Genomic DNA, 20,885 nt, shown 5'->3' on the forward strand with positions numbered 1-20,885 from the left:
ACTGATTTCTACAGGTATGCCCCTGGCGGTAGCTATATTGTGCAGGATTGCACAAATAGCCACTATTCTACATTCTCTGGATTGTACTGTAGTGCCCCTCCACTTTTGTGGAGGCACCAGAAGCGACTCTTCAGCAGTCCAAATGTGCGCTCCACCACGTTGCGGGTTGCCCTGTGTGCTGCATTGTATCTCCGTTCACCTGGTGTTGTAGGATTGAGGTAGGGCGTCATGTAGGTGCGCACTGCGTAAGCACTGTCTCCTGGAAGGGACAGAGGGTGTGATGATTAACTGAGCCATCTGACGTCAGTACGCCATCAATGCACCAGTGTACAGAGGGACATTACCTAGTAGATATCCTTCACCAAACTCCCCAGCTAGCAGTCGTGTGTGAATCCCGCTGTGGCGAAAGATGTAAGAATCATGTGTGCTCCCTGGGTGCCTGGCCACGAGATCAGTAATGATGTAGGAGGCATTGCATATCACCTGCATATTCATGGAATGTTGGTATTTCCGGTTGCGGTACACATACTCTGTGGCCGATGGTGGACAGATTGCCACATGTGTGCCATCTATGGCACCTAGGATGTGGGGGAACTGTGCTATCTGGTAAAACTCTATTTTTGTCTGCTGTAATTCCTGTGGGGTGTGAGGGAATCTGATGTACTGGTGTAGTTTGCTCAGCATGGCGTTGATGCATGCATTGAAAAATCTGGAGAGGGTACTCTGTGTGACCCCTCCAGCTGCTGCTATGACCCCTTGATAGCTCCCTGAGGCGAGTAGGTGGAGGGAGCATAATACCTGCACATGGGTGGGTATCATGTGACTCCTTAGTGTTCTGCGCTGCAGTATGGGTTGTAGCTCAGCTATCAGATCAAGTATCATGGCTGAGTTCAACCTATACCTCTCATATATATCCTCCTCTGTCAGGTCAAAAAGTGTAATGCGCACTCTGAAAATGCGCTCCTGTCTCCTCCTCCCTCTCCTCAAACCTGCCAAGATCCTCATCCTCCTCGCCATGACGTAGAGTGCAGCCATTGTTGAAAAGCGTTTGAGGCATTCTAGGCCTCTTTATATAGGTTGCACCTGGTTACCACCTGGTTTCAGTTCATGGTATTTTGCATGTGCAAAATGCCATTCTGCGAAAATGTGCGATTTTTTGATGCATCTCTTTGTGACTTGGATTTTACGAATCGCAATTTGCGCCTCGCAATTTCCTACTGGAAATACCGAATCGCAAAATGCGACTCGCAAAATTAGGTTGCAACGCAAAAAATCGCAGTTTTTGCTATTTTTGGTCTGCGAATGCCTTTCATGCATCGCAGACCACGTTTTTGCACTCGCAAACGGGCGTTTTTTGCGATTCGCACCATTTGCGAGTGCAAAAATATTTCATACATCTGGCCCTTGGTTTTATACCAATTCCACTGACTTTTTTTTAACCATTTTTATTGATTTTTACATAGCTGCGCCAACGCATATTGTGGACAAGTGTTTACAGATGGTAAGATCATAACAGTGGTTCCCAAAGAGGGACTGAAAAACTGGTTACAGCAAGCATTTCACAACAGGAGGTATTGGTCCTAAACAATAACCAAGTGACAAAATAAACTGACAGTATCACCCACAATACAAGTAGATAACAAGAGAGGAATATATGCACCAGTCCCAATTTCTATGCATAGCCGATAGTGTTGGGTGGGTAATATCATACAGGCTTCAAGTCAAGGCATTTCTCATGCATATCCGGGACCGGTGTCAAGATAAACTAATGGTCTGTGCAGAGTACAAAGGTTGCACAATAGTTTATCGGACAGCTAAGTGCTCTTTCAGCTCGGTGGTGTTTGCAAGTGTTCCTGTAGTTCATGTAGTAGAGGGTCCTACTCCATAGAATGGGGATCCTGTGGAGGCCACAGGCTTCCTCTCGCCAGAGGGCCACAGATTCAGCCTTTCCCCCATTTGAGAGTTGCTCCGCATCAATATTGAAAGCATAGTAAAACACTGGCTTTCCAGTGCATCACAATGGATCTCCGGACCATCAGCAGAGCCAGGTCGAGGAAGAGGTCTATGGCGTTCCCTGATCTTTTGCATTTGAATAGACCCAGAAGTCCACACTTCATGGAACACATCCCCGTCTGCCCTGTGATGTCTGTCAGTATATTGGTAACCTCTCACCATAGTATTGCCACCACTGGGAAGCTTCAGAAAATGTGGGCCATGTCAGCGTTGTATAATCCGCATCTACGGCAGTTGGAGGTGGAGCCGTACACCCTGTGTCAGCATGCTGGCATGAGGTATGCTTGTAGGAAAGTACCATCTTGCCTGGCATGTTACCCCCATTTTTCACTGTATATATGTTGTTTTAGTTGTATGTCACTGGGACCCTGGTAACCCAGGGCCCCAGTGCTCATAAGTGTGCCTGAATGTGTTACCTGTGTAGTGACTAACTGTCTCATTGAGGCTCTGCTAATCAGAACCTCAGTGGTTATGCTCTCTCATTTCTTTCCAAATTGTCACTAACAGGCTAGTGACCATTTTTACCAATTTACATTGGCTTACTGGAACACCCTTATAATTCCCTAGTATATGGTACTGAGGTACCCAGGGTATTGGGGTTCCAGGAGATCCCTATGGGCTGCAGCATTTCTTTTGCCACCCATAGGGAGCTCTGACAATTCTTACACAGGCCTGCCACTGCAGCCTGAGTGAAATAACGTCCACGTTATTTCACAGCCATTTTACACTGCACTTAAGTAACTTATAAGTCACCTATATGTCTAACCTTTACCTGGTAAAGGTTAGGTGCAAAGTTACTTAGTGTGAGGGCACCCTGGCACTAGCCAAGGTGCCCCCACATTGTTCAGGGCCAATTCCCCGGACTTTGTGAGTGCGGGGACACCATTACACGCGTGCACTACATATAGGTCACTACCTATATGTAGCTTCACCATGGTAACTCCGAATATGGCCATGTAACGTGTCTATGATCATGGAATTGCCCCTTCTATACCATCCTGGCATAGTTGGCACAATCCCATGATCACAGTGGTCTGTAGCACAGACCCTGGTACTGCCAAACTGCCCTTCCTGGGGTTTCACTGCAGCTGCTGCTGCTGCCAACCCCTCAGACAGGCATCTGCCCTCCTGGGGTCCAGCCGGGCCTGGCCCAGGATGGCAGAACAAAGAACTTCCTCTGAGAGAGGGTGTGACACCCTCTCCCTTTGGAAAATGGTGTGAAGGCAGGGGAGGAGTAGCCTCCCCCAGCCTCTGGAAATGCTTTCTTGGGCACCGATGTGCCCAATTCTGCATAAGCCAGTCTACCCCGGTTCAGGGGACCCCTTAGCCCTGCTCTGGCGCGAAACTGGACAAAGGAAAGGGGAGTGACCACTCCCCTGACCTGCACCTCCCCTGGGAGGTGTCCAGAGCTCCTCCAGTGTGCTCCAGACCTCTGCCATCTTGGAAACAGAGGTGCTGCTGGCACACTGGACTGCTCTGAGTGGCCAGTGCCACCAGGTGACGTCAGAGACTCCTTGTGATAGGCTCCTTCAGGTGTTGCTAGCCTATCCTCTCTCCTAAGTAGCCAAACCCTCTTTTCTGGCTATTTAGGGTCTCTGTCTCTGGGGAAACTTTAGATAACGAATGCAAGAGCTCATCCGAGTTCCTCTGCATCTCTCTCTTCACCTTCTGCCAAGGAATCGACTGCTGACTGCGCTGGAAGCCTGCAAAACTGCAACATAGTAGCTAAGACGACTACTGCAACTCTGTAACGCTGATCCTGCCGCCTTCTCGACTGTTTTCCTGGTGGTGCATGCTGTGGGGGTAGTCTGCCTCCTCTCTGCACTAGAAGCTCCGAAGAAATCTCCCGTGGGTCGACGGAATCTTCCCCCTGCAACCGCAGGCACCAAAAAGCTGCATTACCGGTCCCTTGGGTCTCCTCTCAGCACGACGAGCGAGGTCCCTCGAATCCAGCAACTCTGTCCAAGTGACCCCACAGTCCAGTGACTCTTCAGTCCAAGTTTGGTGGAGGTAAGTCCTTGCCTCACCTCGCTAGACTGCATTGCTGGGAACCGCGACTTTTGCAGCTACTCCGGCCTCCGTGCACTTCCGGCGTAAATCCTTTGTGCACAGTCCATCCTGGGTCCACGGCACTCTAACCTGCATTGCACGACCTCCTAAGTTGTTCTCCGGCGACGTGGGACTTCTTTGTGCAACTTTGGGTGAGCACCGTTTCACGCATCCTCGTAGTGCCTGTTTCTGGCACTTCTCTGGGTGCTACCTGCTGCTAAGAGGGCTCCTTGTCTTGCTCGACGTTCCCTCTACCTCCTGGTCCAATTTGCGACCTCCTGGTCCCTCCTGGGCCACAGCAGCATCCAAAAACGCTAACCGCATGATTTGCAGCTAGCAAGGCTTGTTGGCGTTCTTTTGGCGGGAAAACACTTCTGCACAACTCTACAAGGCGAGAGGAATCCGTCCTCCAAAGGGGAAGTCTCTAGCCCTTTGCGTTCCTGCAGAAACCGCAGCTTCTTCTGTCCAGTAGAAGCTTCTTTGCACCCACAGCTGGCATTTCCTGGGCATCTGCCCATCTCCGACTTGCTTGTGACTTTTGGACTTGGTCCCCTTGTTCCACAGGTACCCCTGATTGGAAATTCAGCGTTGTTGCATTGTTGGTTTGTGTCTTTCCTGCATTATTCCTCTAACACGACTTCTTTGTCCTTAGGGGAACTTTAGTGCACTTTGCACTCACTTTTCAGGGTCTTGGGGAGGGTTATTTTTCTAACTCTCACTATTTTCTAATAGTCCCAGCGACCCACTACAAGGTCACATAGGTTTGGGGTCCATTCGTGGTTCGCATTCCACTTTTGGAGTATATGGTTTGTGTTGCCCCTATCCCTATGTTTCCCCATTGCATCCTATTGTAACTATACATTGTTTGCACTGTTTTCTAAGACTATACTGCATATTTTTGCTATTGTGTATATATATCTTGTGTATATTTCCTATCCTCTCACTGAGGGTACACTCTAAGATACTTTGGCATATTGTCATAAAAATAAAGTACCTTTATTTTTAGTATAACTGTGTATTCTGTTTTCTTATGATATTGTGCATATCACACTAAGTGGTACTGTAGTAACTTCACCCGTCTCCTAGTTCAGCCTAAGCTGCTCTGCTAAGCTACCATTATCTATCAGGCTAAGCTGCTAGACACCCTATACACTAATAAGGGATAACTGGGCCTGGTGCAAGGTGTAAGTACCCCTAGGTACTCACTACAAGCCAGTCCAGCCTCCTACATTGGTTGTGCAGTGGTGGGATAAGTGCTTTGAGACTACTTACCACTCTTGTCATTGTACTTTTCATAAGAGAAAAATATACAAAACAAGGTCAGTGTATATACACATAGCCAAAAAGATTTGCATTTCCTCTTTTTACTCTTTTCTAAGTGCTAAAAAGTACTTCTAAACTTTCTAAAAAGTTCTAAAAAGTTTTAAAAGTTTTTTTCTCTGTCTTTCTAAAAGCTCTGACAAACTTTTTTCTCTTTTTCTATCACTTTAACTCTCTCTAAAAATGTCTGGCACAGGCCAAAATGTTGACCTGTCTAAGATTGCATATGATCACCTTAGCTGGAAAGGAGCAAGGAGTCTCTGCATAGAGAGAGGTTTGAGTGTAGGGAAGAATCCTTCCTTGGAACTGTTACTTAATATGCTTAGAGAACAGGATAAGGCTAAAAGTGCCCCATCTGTTGAAAAAGTAGCTAATGGTTCTCAATCTGATCCAGGGACTCCCCCAGGTAAAGGTTCAGGAAAGAAACTTCTTAGCCTTCCCATTACAAGACAGTCTAGCATAGTTGGTACTGAGGTGGAGTCACATCATCCAGATGATGTGCTCTCACATTACACTGTCAGCCAAGCTGTTAGGGTGCCCTCTGTAAGGGACAGGTCTCCTTCTGTTCATTCCCATCATACCTCTGTATCTAGAAATGTCCCTCCCACCAACCCTGATGACAGATTGTTAGAAAGGGAACTCAATAAGTTGAGGGTGGAACAAACCAGACTGAAGCTTAAAAAGCAACAGCTGGATTTGGATAGACAGTCTTTAGAATTAGAGAAGGAAAGACAGAAGTTGGGTTTAGAAACCCATGGTGGCAGCAGCAGTATTCCCCATAGTCATCCTGCAAAAGAGCATGATTCCAGGAATCTGCACAAGATAGTTCCCCCTTATAAGGAGGGGGATGACATTAACAAGTGGTTTGCTGCACTTGAGAGGGCCTGTGTTGTACAGGATGTCCCTCAAAGGCAGTGGGCTGCTATCGTATGGCTATCATTTAGTGGAAAAGGTAGGGATAGGCTCCTTACTGTGAAAGAAAGTGATGCCAATAATTTTGCAGTTCTTAAGAATGCACTCCTGGATGGTTATGGCTTAACCACTGAACAGTACAGGATAAAGTTCAGAGAAACCAAAAAGGAGTCTTCACAAGACTGGGTTGATTTTATTGACCATTCATTGAAGGCCTTGGAGGGGTGGTTACATGGCAGTAAAGTTACTGATTATGACAGCCTGTGTAACTTGATCCTGAGAGAGCATATTCTTAATAATTGTGTGTCTGATTTGTTGCACCAGTACTTAGTGGACTCTGATCTGACCTCTCCCCAAGAATTGGGAAAGAAGGCAGACAAATGGATCAGAACAAGGGTGAACAGAAAAGTTCATACAGGGGGTGACAAAGATGGCAACAAAAAGAAGGATGGTAAGTCTTCTGACAAGGGTGGGGACAAATCTAAAAATGAGTCTTCATCAGGCCCACAAAAACACTCTGGTGGGGGTGGTGGGTCCAAATCCTCCTTTAATCAAAACAAAGAAAAGAAACCATGGTGCTATTTATGTAAAGTAAAAGGCCATTGGACAACAGATCCCAGTTGTCCAAGGAAAAGCACCAAGCCTCCTACCACTACAACCCCTACTGCTACCCCTAGTGTCCCTACTAATAGCAGTGGTGGTGGGAGCAAACCTACTAATAGCCAATCCAAGGGAGTAGCTGGGTTCACTATTGGTAACTTAGTTGGGGTTGGCCTTGTTAGGGAGGCCACAGAGGCTGTGTTAGTCTCTGAGGGGGCTATTGATTTAGCCACCTTAGTTGCTTGTCCCCTTAATATGGATAAGTACAAGCAGCTACCCCTAATAAATGGTGTTGAGGTTCAGGCCTACAGGGACACTGGTGCCAGTGTGACTATGGTCATAGAGAAACTGGTCCACCCTGAACAACACCTACTTGGTCACCAGTACCAAGTAACCGATGCTCACAACAACACACTTAGCCACCCCATGGCTGTTGTTAATCTCAACTGGGGGGGGGGTTACTGGTCCAAAGAAAGTTGTGGTAGCCACAGATTTACCTGTAGACTGTCTACTAGGAAATGATTTGGAGACATCAGCTTGGTCAGATGTGGAGTTGGAGGCCCATGCAGCAATGCTGGGTATCCCAGGGCATATTTTTGCTTTAACAAGGGCTCAGGCCAAAAAGCAAAAAGGACAGGGAAGCTTGGATCCTGGAACAATGGACCAAGTGCTCCCTAAAGCTAGGGCTAGTAGAAGCAAACCACTTCCTACTATCCCTCCCTCTACAGTGGATTCAACTTCTGAGGAAGAAGAATTCCCTCCCTGTGCAGAACCTACACCAGAGGAGCTTGAAGCAGACACTGCTGAGCTTTTGGGTGAAGGGGGGCCTGCCAGGGAGGAGCTGAGTGTGGCACAGCAAACCTGTCCCACATTAGAGGGTCTAAGACAGCAAGCTGTCAAACAGGCTAATGGGGATGTCAGTGACTCTCACAGAGTTTACTGGGAGGACAACCTCTTGTACACTGAGCATAGGGATCCTAAACCTGGAGCTGCCAGGAGATTAGTGATTCCTCAGGAGTACAGAAAGTTCCTCCTAACTCTTGCCCACGACATTCCCCTAGCTGGGCACCTGGGTCCAGTGAAAACTTGGGACAGACTTGTTCCCTTGTTTCATTGGCCTAGGATGTCTGAGGACACAAAAGATTTTTGTAAGTCCTGTGAAACCTGTCAAGCCAGTGGCAAAACAGGTGGCACTCCAAAGGCACCCCTTATTCCACTGCCTGTGGTTGTGGTTCCCTTTGAAAGGGTAGGGGTTGACATAGTTGGCCCCCTTGACCCTCCTACTGCTTCAGGCAATAGGTTTATCTTGGTGGTAGTGGACCATGCCACAAGATACCCTGAAGCAATTCCTTTAAGGACCACTACAGCACCTGCAGTGGCAAAGGCCCTCCTGGGAATATTTTCTAGGGTGGGCTTCCCAAAGGAAGTAGTATCAGACAGGGGAAGCAATTTCATGTCTGCATACTTATAGGCCATGTGGAAGGAGTGTGGTGTAACTTACAAGTTCACAACACCCTATCATCCACAAACAAATGGACTGGTGGAGAGATTTAATAAAACTCTCAAAGGCATGATTATGGGTCTCCCTGAAAAACTCTGCAGGAGATGGGATATCCTTCTACCATGCCTCCTTTTTGCCTACAGGGAGGTACCCCAGAAAGGAGTGGGCTTCAGCCCCTTTGAACTTCTTTTTGGACACCCTGTTAGGGGTCCACTCACACTTGTAAAGGAGGGTTGGGAACAACCTTTAAAAGCTCCTAAGCAGGATATTGTGGATTATGTACTTGGCCTCAGATCAAGGATGGCTGAGTACATGAAAAAGGCCAGCAAAAACCTTCAGGCCAGCCAAGAGCTCCAGAAGCAATGGCATGATCAGAAGGCTGTTTTGGTTCAGTACCAACCAGGGCAGAAAGTGTGGGTCTTGGAGCCTGTGGCCCCAAGAGCACTCCAAGATAAATGGAGTGGACCCCACACAATTGTTGAAAAGAAGGGAGAAGTCACCTATTTAGTTGACTTAGGCACCGCCAGGAGTCCCCTTAGGGTGCTCCATGTCAACCGCCTGAAACCCTACTATGACAGGGCTGATCTCACCCTGCTCATGGCAACTGATGAGGGACAGGAAGAAGACTGTGATCCTCTACCTGATCTCTTCTCTTCCACAGAACAAGATGCTCTTGTGGAAGGTGTAGTTTTGGCTGATTGTCTTACTGCTGAGCAGAAAGACCATTGCATAAATCTCCTAGATCAATTCTCTGAACTCTTCTCTACTGTGCCAGGTACCACTTCTTGGTGTGAGCACACTATAGATACTGGAGACAGTTTACCTGTCAAAAGTAAGATCTATAGGCAGCCTGACCATGTCAGGGAGTGCATAAAGCAAGAGGTGCAGAAAATGTTAGAACTAGGAGTGGTTGAGCACTCTGAAAGTCCATGGGCTTCTCCTGTGGTACTTGTACCAAAACCCCATTCCAAAGATGGAAAGAAGGAAATGCGGTTTTGTGTAGACTATAGAGGTCTCAACCTGGTAACCAAAACTGATGCTCACCCTATACCCAGGGCAGATGAGCTCATAGATACACTGGCATCTGCCAAGTATCTAAGCACTTTTGATTTGACTGCAGGGTATTGGCAGATCAAATTGTCAGAAGATGCTAAACCTAAGACTGCATTTTCAACCATTGGAGGACATTACCAGTTTACTGTAATGCCTTTTGGTTTGAAAAATGCACCTGCCACTTTTCAAAGGTTGGTGAACACAGTCCTGCAAGGGCTGGAAGCTTTCAGTGCAGCATATTTGGACGATATAGCTGTCTTTAGCTCCAGCTGGGATGATCACCTGGTCCACCTATGGAAAGTTTTAGAGGCCCTGCAAAAGGCAGGCCTCACTATCAAGGCTTCAAAGTGCCAGATAGGGCAGGGTAAGGTGGTTTATCTGGGACACCTTGTTGGTGGGGAACAGATTGCACCACTTCAGGGGAAAATCCAAACAATTATTGATTGGGTTCCCCCTACCACTCAGACTCAGGTGAGAGCCTTCCTAGGCCTCACTGGGTATTACAGGAGGTTCATTAAGAACTATGGCTCCATTGCAGCCCCTCTTAATGACCTCACATCCAAAAAGATGCATAAAAAGGTATTGTGGACAGCTAGCTGTCAGAAAGCTTTTGAGGAGCTGAAGCAGGCCATGTGCTCTGCACCTGTCCTGAAAAGCCCTTGTTACTCTAAAAAATTCTATGTCCAAACTGATGCATCTGAATTAGGAGTAGGGGCAGTCCTATCACAACTTAATTCTGAGGGCCAGGATCAACCTGTTGCTTTTATTAGTAGGAGGTTGACCCCTAGAGAAAAGCGTTGTTCTGCCATTGAGAGGGAGGCCTTTGCTGTGGTCTGGGCTCTGAAGAAATTGAGGCCATACCTGTTTGGCACTCACTTCATTGTTCAGACAGACCACAAACCTCTACTTTGGCTAAAACAAATGAAAGGTGAAAATCCTAAATTGTTGAGGTGGTCCATATCCCTACAGGGAATGGACTATACAGTGGAACATAGACCTGGGAGTAGCCACTCCAATGCAGATGGACTCTCCAGATATTTCCACTTAGACAATGAAGACTCATCAGGTCATGGCTAGTCTTATTGTCCTTCGTTTGGGGGGGGGTTGTGTAGGAAAGCACCATCTTGCCTGGCATGTTACCCCCATTTTTCACTGTATATATGTTGTTTTAGTTGTATGTGTCACTGGGACCCTGGTAACCTAGGGCCCCAGTGCTCATAAGTGTGCCTGAATGTGTTACCTGTGTAGTGACTAACTGTCTCACTGAGGCTCTGCTAATCAGAACCTCAGTGGTTATGCTCTCTCATTTCTTTCCAAATTGTCACTAACAGGCTAGTGACCATTTTTACCAATTTACATTGGCTTACTGGAACACCCTTATAATTCCCTAGTATATGGTACTGAGGTACCCAGGGTATTGGGGTTCCAGGAGATCCCTATGGGCTGCAGCATTTCTTTTGCCACCCATAGGGAGCTCTGACAATTCTTACACAGGCCTGCCACTGCAGCCTGAGTGAAATAACGTCCACGTTATTTCACAGCCATTTTACACTGCACTTAAGTAACTTATAAGTCACCTATATGTCTAACCTTTACCTGGTAAAGGTTAGGTGCAAAGTTACTTAGTGTGAGGGCACCCTGGCACTAGCCAAGGTGCCCCCACATTGTTCAGGGCCAATTTCCCTGACTTTGTGAGTGCGGGGACACCATTACACGCGTGCACTACATATAGGTCACTACCTATATGTAGCTTCACAATGGTAACCCCGAATATGGCCATGTAACATGTCTATGATCATGGAATTGCCCCCTCTATGCCATCCTGGCATAGTTGGCACAATCCCATGATCCCAGTGGTCTGTAGCACAGACCCCGGTACTGCCAAACTGCCCTTCCTGGGGTTTCACTGCAGCTGCTGCCAACCCCTCAGACAGGCATTTGCCCTCCTGGGGTCCAGCCAGGCCTGGCCCAGGATGGCAGAACAAAGAACTTCCTCTGAGAGAGGGTGTGACACCCTCTCCCTTTGGAAAATGGTGTGAAGGCAGGGGAGGAGTAGCCTCCCCCAGCCTCTGGAAATGCTTTCTTGGGCACCGATGTGCCCAATTCTGCATAAGCCAGTCTACACCAGTTCAGGGGACCCCTTAGCCCTGCTCTGGCGCGAAACTGGACAAAGGAAAGGGGAGTGACCACTCCCCTGACCTGCACCTCCCCTGGGAGGTGTCCAGAGCTCCTCCAGTGTGCTCCAGACCTCTGCCATCTTGGAAACAGAGGTGCTGCTGGCACACTGGACTGCTCTGAGTGGCCAGTGCCACCAGGTGACGTCAGAGTCTCCTTGTGATAGGCTCCTTCAGGTGTTGCTAGCCTATCCTCTCTCCTAAGTAGCCAAACCCTCTTTTCTGGCTATTTAGGGTCTCTGTCTCTGGGGAAACTTTAGATAACGAATGCAAGAGCTCATCCGAGTTCCTCTGCATCTCTCTCTTCACCTTCTGCCAAGGAATCGACTGCTGACTGCGCTGGAAGCCTGCAAAACTGCAACATAGTAGCTAAGACGACTACTGCAACTCTGTAACGCTGATCCTGCCGCCTTCTCGACTGTTTTCCTGGTGGTGCATGCTGTGGGGGTAGTCTGCCTCCTCTCTGCACTAGAAGCTCAAAAGAAATCTCCCGTGGGTCGACGGAATCTTCCCCCTGCAACCGCAGGCACCAAAAAGCTGCATTACCGGTCCCTTGGGTCTCCTCTCAGCACGACGAGCGAGGTCCCTCGAATCCAGCAACTCTGTCCAAGTGACCCCCACAGTCCAGTGACTCTTCAGTCTAAGTTTGGTGGAGGTAAGTCCTTGCCTTACCTCGCTAGACTGCATTGCTGGGAACCGCGACTTTTGCAGCTACTCCGGCCTCCGTGCACTTCCGGCGGAAATCCTTTGTGCACAGTCCAGCCTGGGTCCACGGCACTCTAACCTGCATTGCACGACCTCCTAAGTTGCTCTCCGGCGACGTGGGACTTCTTTGTGCGACTTCGGGTGAGCACTGTTTCACACATCCTCATAGTGCCTGTTTCTGGCACTTCTCTGGGTGCTACCTGCTGCTAAGAGGGCTCCTTGTCTTGCTCGACGTCCCCTCTACCTCCTGGTCCAATTTGCGACCTCCTGGTCCCTCCTGGGCCACAGCAGCATCCAAAAATGCTAACCAAACGATTTGCAGCTAGCAAGGCTTGTTGGTATTCTTTCGGCGGGAAAACACTTTTGCACGACTCTGCAAGGCGAGAGAGATCCGTCCTCCAAAGGGGAAGTCTCTAGCCCTTTGCGTTCCTGCAGAAACCGCAGCTTCTTTTGTCCAGTAGAAGCTTCTTTGCACCCGCAGCTGGCATTTCCTTGGCATCTGCCCATCTCCGACTTGCTTGTGACTTTTGGACTTGGTCCCCTTGTTCCACAGGTACCCCAGATTGGAAATCCAGCGTTGTTGCATTGTTGGTTTGTGTCTTTCCTGCATTATTCCTCTAACAAGACTTCTTTGTCCTTAGGGGAACTTTAGTGCACTTTGCACTCACTTTTCAGGGTTTTGGGGAGGGTTATTTTTCTAACTCTCACTATTTTCTAATAGTCCCAGCGACCCACTACAAGGTCACATAGGTTTGGGGTCCATTCGTGGTTCGCATTCCACTTTTGGAGTATATGGTTTGTGTTGCCCCTATCCCTATGTTTCCCCATTGCATCCTATTGTAACTATACATTGTTTGCACTGTTTTCTAAGACTATACTGCATATTTTTGCTATTGTGTATATATATCTTGTGTATATTTCCTATCCTCTCACTGAGGGTACACTCTAAGATACTTTGGCATATTGTCATAAAAATAAAGTACCTTTATCTTTAGTATAACTGTGTATTGTGTTTTCTTATGATATTGTGCATATGACACTAAGTGGTACTGTAGTAGCTTCACCCGTCTCCTAGTTCAGCCTAAGCTGCTCTGCTAAGCTACCATTATCTATCAGCCTAAGCTGCTAGACACCCTATACACTAATAAGGGATAACTGGGCCTGGTGCAAGGTGTAAGTACCCCTAGGTACTCACTACAAGCCAGTCCAGCCTCCTACAATGCTCTATGCAGAATATTATGCTGAATTAATTGAAATTTGATGTTGCCAGAAAGTTTGCTTGGGTACCCTAGAGCCATGTCACATTTTTTCAGTGTCAGGGTGCGTTCCATATCATGCTCCCACTACTGTCTGGTGGACTGCAAAGGGTCGTGACTCGTATGTGCCAGGGCCCAAGTGAACCATGTGATGAATCTGCAACCACTACGTATGGTGTGGAGAGTATGTACTCAAGGATGCGTTTCTGGCTCAGTGTCAACTATTTGCCAGAGGCACTGCATTTTGGCTACTAGTGTGTTGTATGCCAGGAAGTAGCTTATTAGTAAGTTGTAATTTGCCTGCAGCTGCACAAATGGAATGAGCGTGGGGTGTTGAAACAGTGCGCCAAGAATGTCAACCCCTGCAGTTTTCCATGCCTCAAGACCCTCTCTCCCAATCAAATCCCTAAAGGGCCGGATAGAATTGATGTGTATCTCCGGCATGTGGGGTGCAAGGGCCGGCAGCAGTCGTAGGCTCCTGTTATAGCTGATGTGTGCTATTTGCAAGAGATTATTAGGTCGCCTAGCGACTTTACCCTGCGGTAGGAATGGCACTCTTATTACACTGCGCTGGGCCCTGTTCGGAGTAGGAGACCTCAGCTCTTCTAGGAGGTGCCTCAGTAACCAACGAGATGGCCACTGCAGTTGCACCGTAGATAATAATGTTCTAAATTGGGGGGTCCAATGCCACCTCTTTCCACTAAAAGCTGGAGCTCATGCAATGCGACTTGGCGTTGGCCCTTGTTCCAGAGAAATTTCCCTAGTATGCTTTGTAGTGTACAGAAAGTAGTGTGGGGTATGTACAGTGGAAGATTGTGGAAGAAATAGAGTAGGTGAGGGAGCACCACCATTTTAGATAGACACATGGCCTGTACTGTGAGCGTGAGCCTGCTCCAGAACGTAAGTTGGAGGAGAAGTGAGGCTTTGGCCCTAGTGAGATTGCGGTCAATTAGATCCTACGTATTGTGATAGCTACGGATACCTGGGTACCAGAATGTGTGCAGCTTTGCCGCAGCCACCTCTCTGGAGGTTTCCACCTGTAGCTCGGCGGGAGTCAGAGGACCGCCGAGGTCATTCCGACTTGGAACAATGCCAGCATTTTCCTGCCAGTTTCATTGCCACAAAATGCTGGTGGTAAGGTATCCTGACAACAGGAACTTGCCTTCTTGTCACCGGGATACCCCCCAAACACCTCCGCACACATGCACCAACACACACACAGACACCCCCCACTCACAACATTCACCCCATAGACATGTATACATATCCATACACACCACACATGCATGCACACACTCTCCATCCCCCACCCTCTCCCTGCAACTACATACATACAAACGCGCACCTGCATGCACTCACTCACACCTTCCTTACCCCTTACACATTCACCCATACCCCCCGTCCACATACATACACACACGCATCACCATCGCCACATTTACACACAGGCACACACGCATGCACGCACAGGCACTCCCTCTCCCCCCCATTCATGACACAATCACACACCCCCATTAACTGTTTTGCTTTCCTTCTCTTATCTTATGACCGTGCTTACAAAACTTCTCTGGAATGCACTTCTTAGTTTAAAGAAGACATTTATTATTATTATTACTTCACCACGAGGTTCCTGAAAGACAAGATTAGTAGGTTGGAAGCACACGTTTAAAAGTAGTCGCAGCAATGAAAGCAAAATATATCAAAGTACTTCTCAGTTGCAATGTACACAGCAAATACATGTGATTATATTATAGCATAACTTCAAAGCAAAGCCTAAAAGTGTTAATTGCATCATCGTAGGGCCTATCACTCCGCTTCATCTTTCTAAGAGATGCAAGTTTATGACTCCAGTTCAACTGCGAGAAAGAGATTTTCCACCCAAACGGGAGACCGGCAACTGACGTCCGTTCCTGCCTGAAGTCAAGATCCTTCTCTCTCGCTGCTGCCCAGGGCCATCGTTCAAGCTCAGTGTGGGATCCGAATAAACCTGGAGAGTAGCCAATTCTCCAACTTTCACTCGTTCCCAGACTGGATTGAGAGGTAAACACAAAATCTACGCTCTCTTAACAGCTAGGGTTTGGTGTGAAAAACACAGCTTGGTCTATAATGTGGAAAAACACAGTTTGGAAAAACACAGCTCATCTGCAATGTCTCAACTGCAATGTCTAACTCCACGTTAAAGCCAATAGGCAGCTAACCTAAATACCAAATGTAATGTCTAATGCCATGTTAAAGCCAATAGGCAGCTGACCTACATACCAAATGTAATGTCTAATGCCATGTTAAAGCCAATAGGCAGCTAAACTGAATACAGAATGTAATGTGCTACTGGTGAACATTGAGCAACTAATATGCGCAGTGGTGAAACACAAAGTCATTGGTCAAACACAATTAATAGCATAACATTAACACCCCCGCCCCCTCCCTTTGCGGACGGCACTTACGTCATCCGACAAGGTGCTCCTCCGTTAGGGGACAGGACTGGCTCTCCCACTGCTGGCACCGCCATGCCACCAGAAGACTACCACACAGAATTACTGATTGTTATTCTGTGGGTGTTGTTTTTCTGGCATGTCGGTTCCTGTGGTGGAACCGCCTAAGAGCTGCCGACCGCCGTGATCAATGCCGCCGGATATCCGACCAACGGCGGTGCGGATATCCTGTGGTATTCATAATATAGTGGTCGGAAGACCACCAGCACTGGCGCCGGCGGTGCGGATATCCCGTGGCATTCATAACACGGTGGTCAGAAGACCACCAGCACTGGTGGTCTTCCGGTGGCCACGGCTGTGGCGGTCTTGGCAAAATACGACCACAGTCATAATGATGGCCATAGTATGTTGGAATTGTGGGAAGATGGGACATTTTGCTTGGGTGTGCAAAAGTGTGAGGGTGCATGAAGTGTCAGATGTACCTGGGTCGAATGTCTCTGAGGAGAACCGGAATGTAAATTTGTGAGTGGGATCAGCTGCTACTGATGTAATGCAGGTAAATGGTGCAGTAGACAGTCCGCCCATAACAATGCCTAAATGTAAAGTTGAGATTTGAGGAAAAATATATCTGTTCTGGCTTACTCAGGATCTCTTTTTACTTGGTGGATGACAAACATTGGAAGAAAATATATGGCGGGAGTGGGAGTACTCTGTTACCCCCTGACATTAGTCCCGAAGGATATGGAGGAATGAAGATAGACCTGGTGGGTTATGCTGTGATGTTGATAAATTTCCAAGGAAGGGAAACTGTAGGGAAGATTTATGTGGCCAAGAGTGGGAACAATTTGTCAGGCTGGAGGCACCAGAGGGATTTGGGAATCAGGTTATACCACAATTCGCCTAACCAAGTGAGAACGGTAGCTACTCCTGGAGAGGACATAGGCTGGGTAAATGAGTTCCCAGAGGTTTTCAATGACCAGTTGGACTTACTCAATTTGATTTGAACACAAGATACTTTTGAAGAAATATGTTAAGCCAGTGGTACACAAAGAAAGAAAGGTAACTAGCTTAACGATTAAGCCATTAAAAGAAGATTTAGCTAGGATGTTGCAATGTGGGATCATTGAGAAGACTGGGTTCTCAGAATTGTTGGCACCAGTTGTTCTTGCCCCAAAGGATAATGGGACCATAATCCACATGTGTGTGGATATCAGGGATCTCAATCAATGGGTGGATCGCCAACCGTCACCAAACAGGCTCTTGCAATGTGGAAAGGTGCCACAGTACTTAGTGGTATGGATTTGTCAGCAGCCTATGTTGCTTTACAAGGACTCCGGGTCTCTCTTTTCTTTTGTCATGCCGTTGGGGGCATACAAGTTCAAAAGGCTGCAGTTCAGACCAGCTTTTGCAGCTGCATGTTTTCAGCAACTGATGAAGATAGTGATAAGGATGTCATATCAGATAAAGAATAATTGATGGGAGACACAACGAGGAACTTGTCACAGTCTCTGTGCAAAGAAAGCACCCTCTTACTTGTTGGACTATGGACTATTTGACAAGCAGAAACCTATTGCACATGAGTTTTTTATGCTAGCGTATGGTATCTGTCTTTTCATTATTTAAGCAATGAGTATTTATTTAGCATTTTGTTTTAATACTTTGCAAACAATGTTTAAGCAGTTGGGATTCTTTTCTTTTATTTGTTTTTCCCCCTTGATCATTTTCTCAATTTAAAGGGGGTCTTGAATTATTCTTTTTCATTTCTGTAAGAGGGAGATGTGCTGTGGCCTGTGCTGGGAAGCCTGTGCTGTGGCCTGTGCTAGGCATTCTGCTAGTAAGGTTCCAAAGATACCCAGGGAAACAGGGAGACTGAAGGACAACTTTGGGAGTTGAAGCAAGCGTTGTGCTGTGTCGCTGTTGGTGGAATAAAGACTACTTATTTGCACTACCCGCCGGAGTGTATCTGAAGTGTATCTTAGCAAATCCACAAAACTTGCACAAACAACACTGTCCTTTAAATTAACCCTAACATTTCAAGACAGTTACAGATGAAAAGCAAGAGCTTTATAGCAGTCAATTATGAATAAAATAATACAAGTTCACAGTAGATGAGTCCAGACATAATAGAAAGCCGATTTACAGTTGTTGTCTGAGAGCATGAATTTTTCCATTTCCATATTTAACATATTTATGAGCAAAGTGTTATTTACATTGCTATATAACATATGCATAATAATCACGATTCGCAGTATATGACTGCATTTATTAGCCATTATGAGCAGCACCAGAATTAACATTTTATTGCCATCTTGAATGTCAACTTTTCCACACTTTAGGCCGAGAGGCCTGCACAATTTATTCTTGTTTGTTTTGTACTATTATGTGTTTTTCCATTTCAGATGTTGTGTTTTTCTTAGACGCCTGTTGCTAGCTAGTGAATAATTTATTGTCATGTATTAGACGACTGATAGGTTCTCATTGTGAAGGAGAAGGTGCCAGGCTGGGAGAGCGACTCGTGGGAAGAGCTGACTATACCAAGCAGTTTGTTCAGTTTAACAATCCAAGGAAATAGCCATGCATGGATAACTGTGTTGTACCGAGAAAGAGGGGAGGTTATCTGCTCCCAGAGTCTAGAGTGATATGTTTGGATTCAGAGAGTGAGAACGATCTGTAATGTTGCAAACTAGTGCCTTGTTGAATAGTGGTAGTGTATGTTCCTTAGACTACAGAAGAGATGCTTACCGACTTGAAACTGACAGGAACCTTATCACCTCTGCTAATCTCCACAGCTCAAGTGCAAAGGCTTTATGCCTAAGCATTCTGATTCTCTCATCAGAGAACTTTTCTGAAGCTGACACCTTACATTACTTGCCTAACTAAAAGCGCTTTCCTGGTCTAAACCTACTTAAGTTAGATTAGGGATTTTCTTTATGGAACACTCTTTTCGGATATTTTGTATTCTGTATGTAGTTTACGTTAATGTTCTATTATTCAATATTCTGAAATATCAGCTCTTGGATCATTTTAACCTAATATTGATGCATAAATGTCAATACTTACTGAACTAATTTCCTTGATTTAACTAAATTTGTTACTAATGGCCTCATTAAGAGTTTAGCGGATGAAAAACTCTGTCCGCCAAACTCCAGACAGGGTGGCTGCTGTCTACTCGGTGACCTCCGCACTGGGTGTCATTAAGGGTTTTCCGCTAGGTTGGCAGGCGGAAGTCTACGTTTCCGCCTGCTGGCCTAGAAGGAAACAGGCTACAGCATTGTCTCCAGCTCATAATCGAGCCGGCGGCAATGGTGTGGCCTGCAGGGTGCACTAGCGCCCTCCCAATGTTCACTGTCTGCAAAGTAGATTGTGAACATTGAGACTGTGCTGGGCAGGGGGGGCCTCCTGCTCCTGTTCTCCGCCATGTTACCAGTGGAAGATTGTGGAAGAAATAGAGTAGGTGAGGGAGCATCACCATTTTAGATAGAGACACATGGCCTGTAATGTGAGCGTGAGCGTGCTCCAGAACGTAAGTTCGAGGAGTAGTGAGGCTTTGGCCCTAGTGAGATTGCTTTCAATTAGATCCAGCGTATTGTGATAGATACGGATACCTGGGTACCAGAATGTGTGCGCCTCCCAATGTATGGGATGAGAATCTACCATAAAAGACTGCAGTGGGCATTCCAGGCTGGGAGGAAACAAACACAACTTGGCCTAGTTCACCCCAATCTCAAGGCAGGACGAAACTCTTCCAGGATAACCTTGAGCTCCTCTATCTCATGTTGGATGTTTCGTACATAGATAGGCACGTAGTCTGCATAAAGCGAGACAATATAGGGCATATTTATACTCCGTTTGCGCCGGAATTGCATCGGTTTTTTTTATGCAATTTCGACGCAAAACTAACTCCATATTTATACTTTGGCGTTAGACGCGTCTAGCGCCAAAGTCCATGGAGTTAGCGTCATTTTTTAGCGTGGACACCTACTTTGCGTTAATTATATGCAAGGTAGGCGTTCCCGTCTAAAAAATCGACTCCGAGGCATGTGCGTCGGATTTATACTCCCGGGCAAAAATCACGCCCGGGAGTGGGCGGGTAAAAAAAAATTACGTACGCCCGCTTTTGCGCCGTTTTTTAGCGCCTGCAAAAGGCAGGCGTTAAGGGACCTGTGGGTTCTGAAATAGCCCAGAGGTGCCCCCCCATGTCCCCAGGGACACCCCCTGTCACCCTTGACCACCCCAGGAGGACACCCAAGGCTGGAGGGACCCATCCCAGGGACATATAGGTAAGTTCAGGTAAGTGTTTATTTTTTTATTTTTTGGTGGCATAGGGGGGCCTGATTTGTGCCCCCCTACATGCCACTATGCCCAATGACCATGCCCAGGGGACAGAAGTCCCCTGGGCATGGCCATTGGGCAAGGGGGCATGACTCCTGTCTTTGCTAAGACAGGAGTCATTTCTATGGGGGTTGGGAGTGAAAAAAAAATGTCGCAAATCGGGTTGAGGCGAACAAATTGCCTCAACCTGACTTGCCCCATTTCTTGACACCCAAGCCCCATATCCCCCTACGCCGGCGCAGCCTGGTGTACGTCGTTTTTTTTAACGCACACCAGACGGCGCCGGCGGCTAACCCCGGCTAACGTCATTCAATAAATACGGCGCCCGCATGGTGCTTCAGAATGGCGTTAGCCGGGGCAAATTTTTTTGACGCAAAACTGCGTTGGCGCAGTTTTGCGTCAAAAAGTATAAATATGGGCCTATGTATTTTATCCCCCCTCTGGATGCCCCAGGGGTGTCCCCTTTGTTGCAACCACTATGCAAACGGATTCATCGCTACAGCAAAGAGGAGTATAGATGGTAGGCGCCCCTGGCATG

Source organism: Pleurodeles waltl, chromosome 1_1 (assembly GCF_031143425.1).
Source record: "Pleurodeles waltl isolate 20211129_DDA chromosome 1_1, aPleWal1.hap1.20221129, whole genome shotgun sequence".
Classification (NCBI taxonomy): domain Eukaryota; kingdom Metazoa; phylum Chordata; class Amphibia; order Caudata; family Salamandridae; genus Pleurodeles; species Pleurodeles waltl.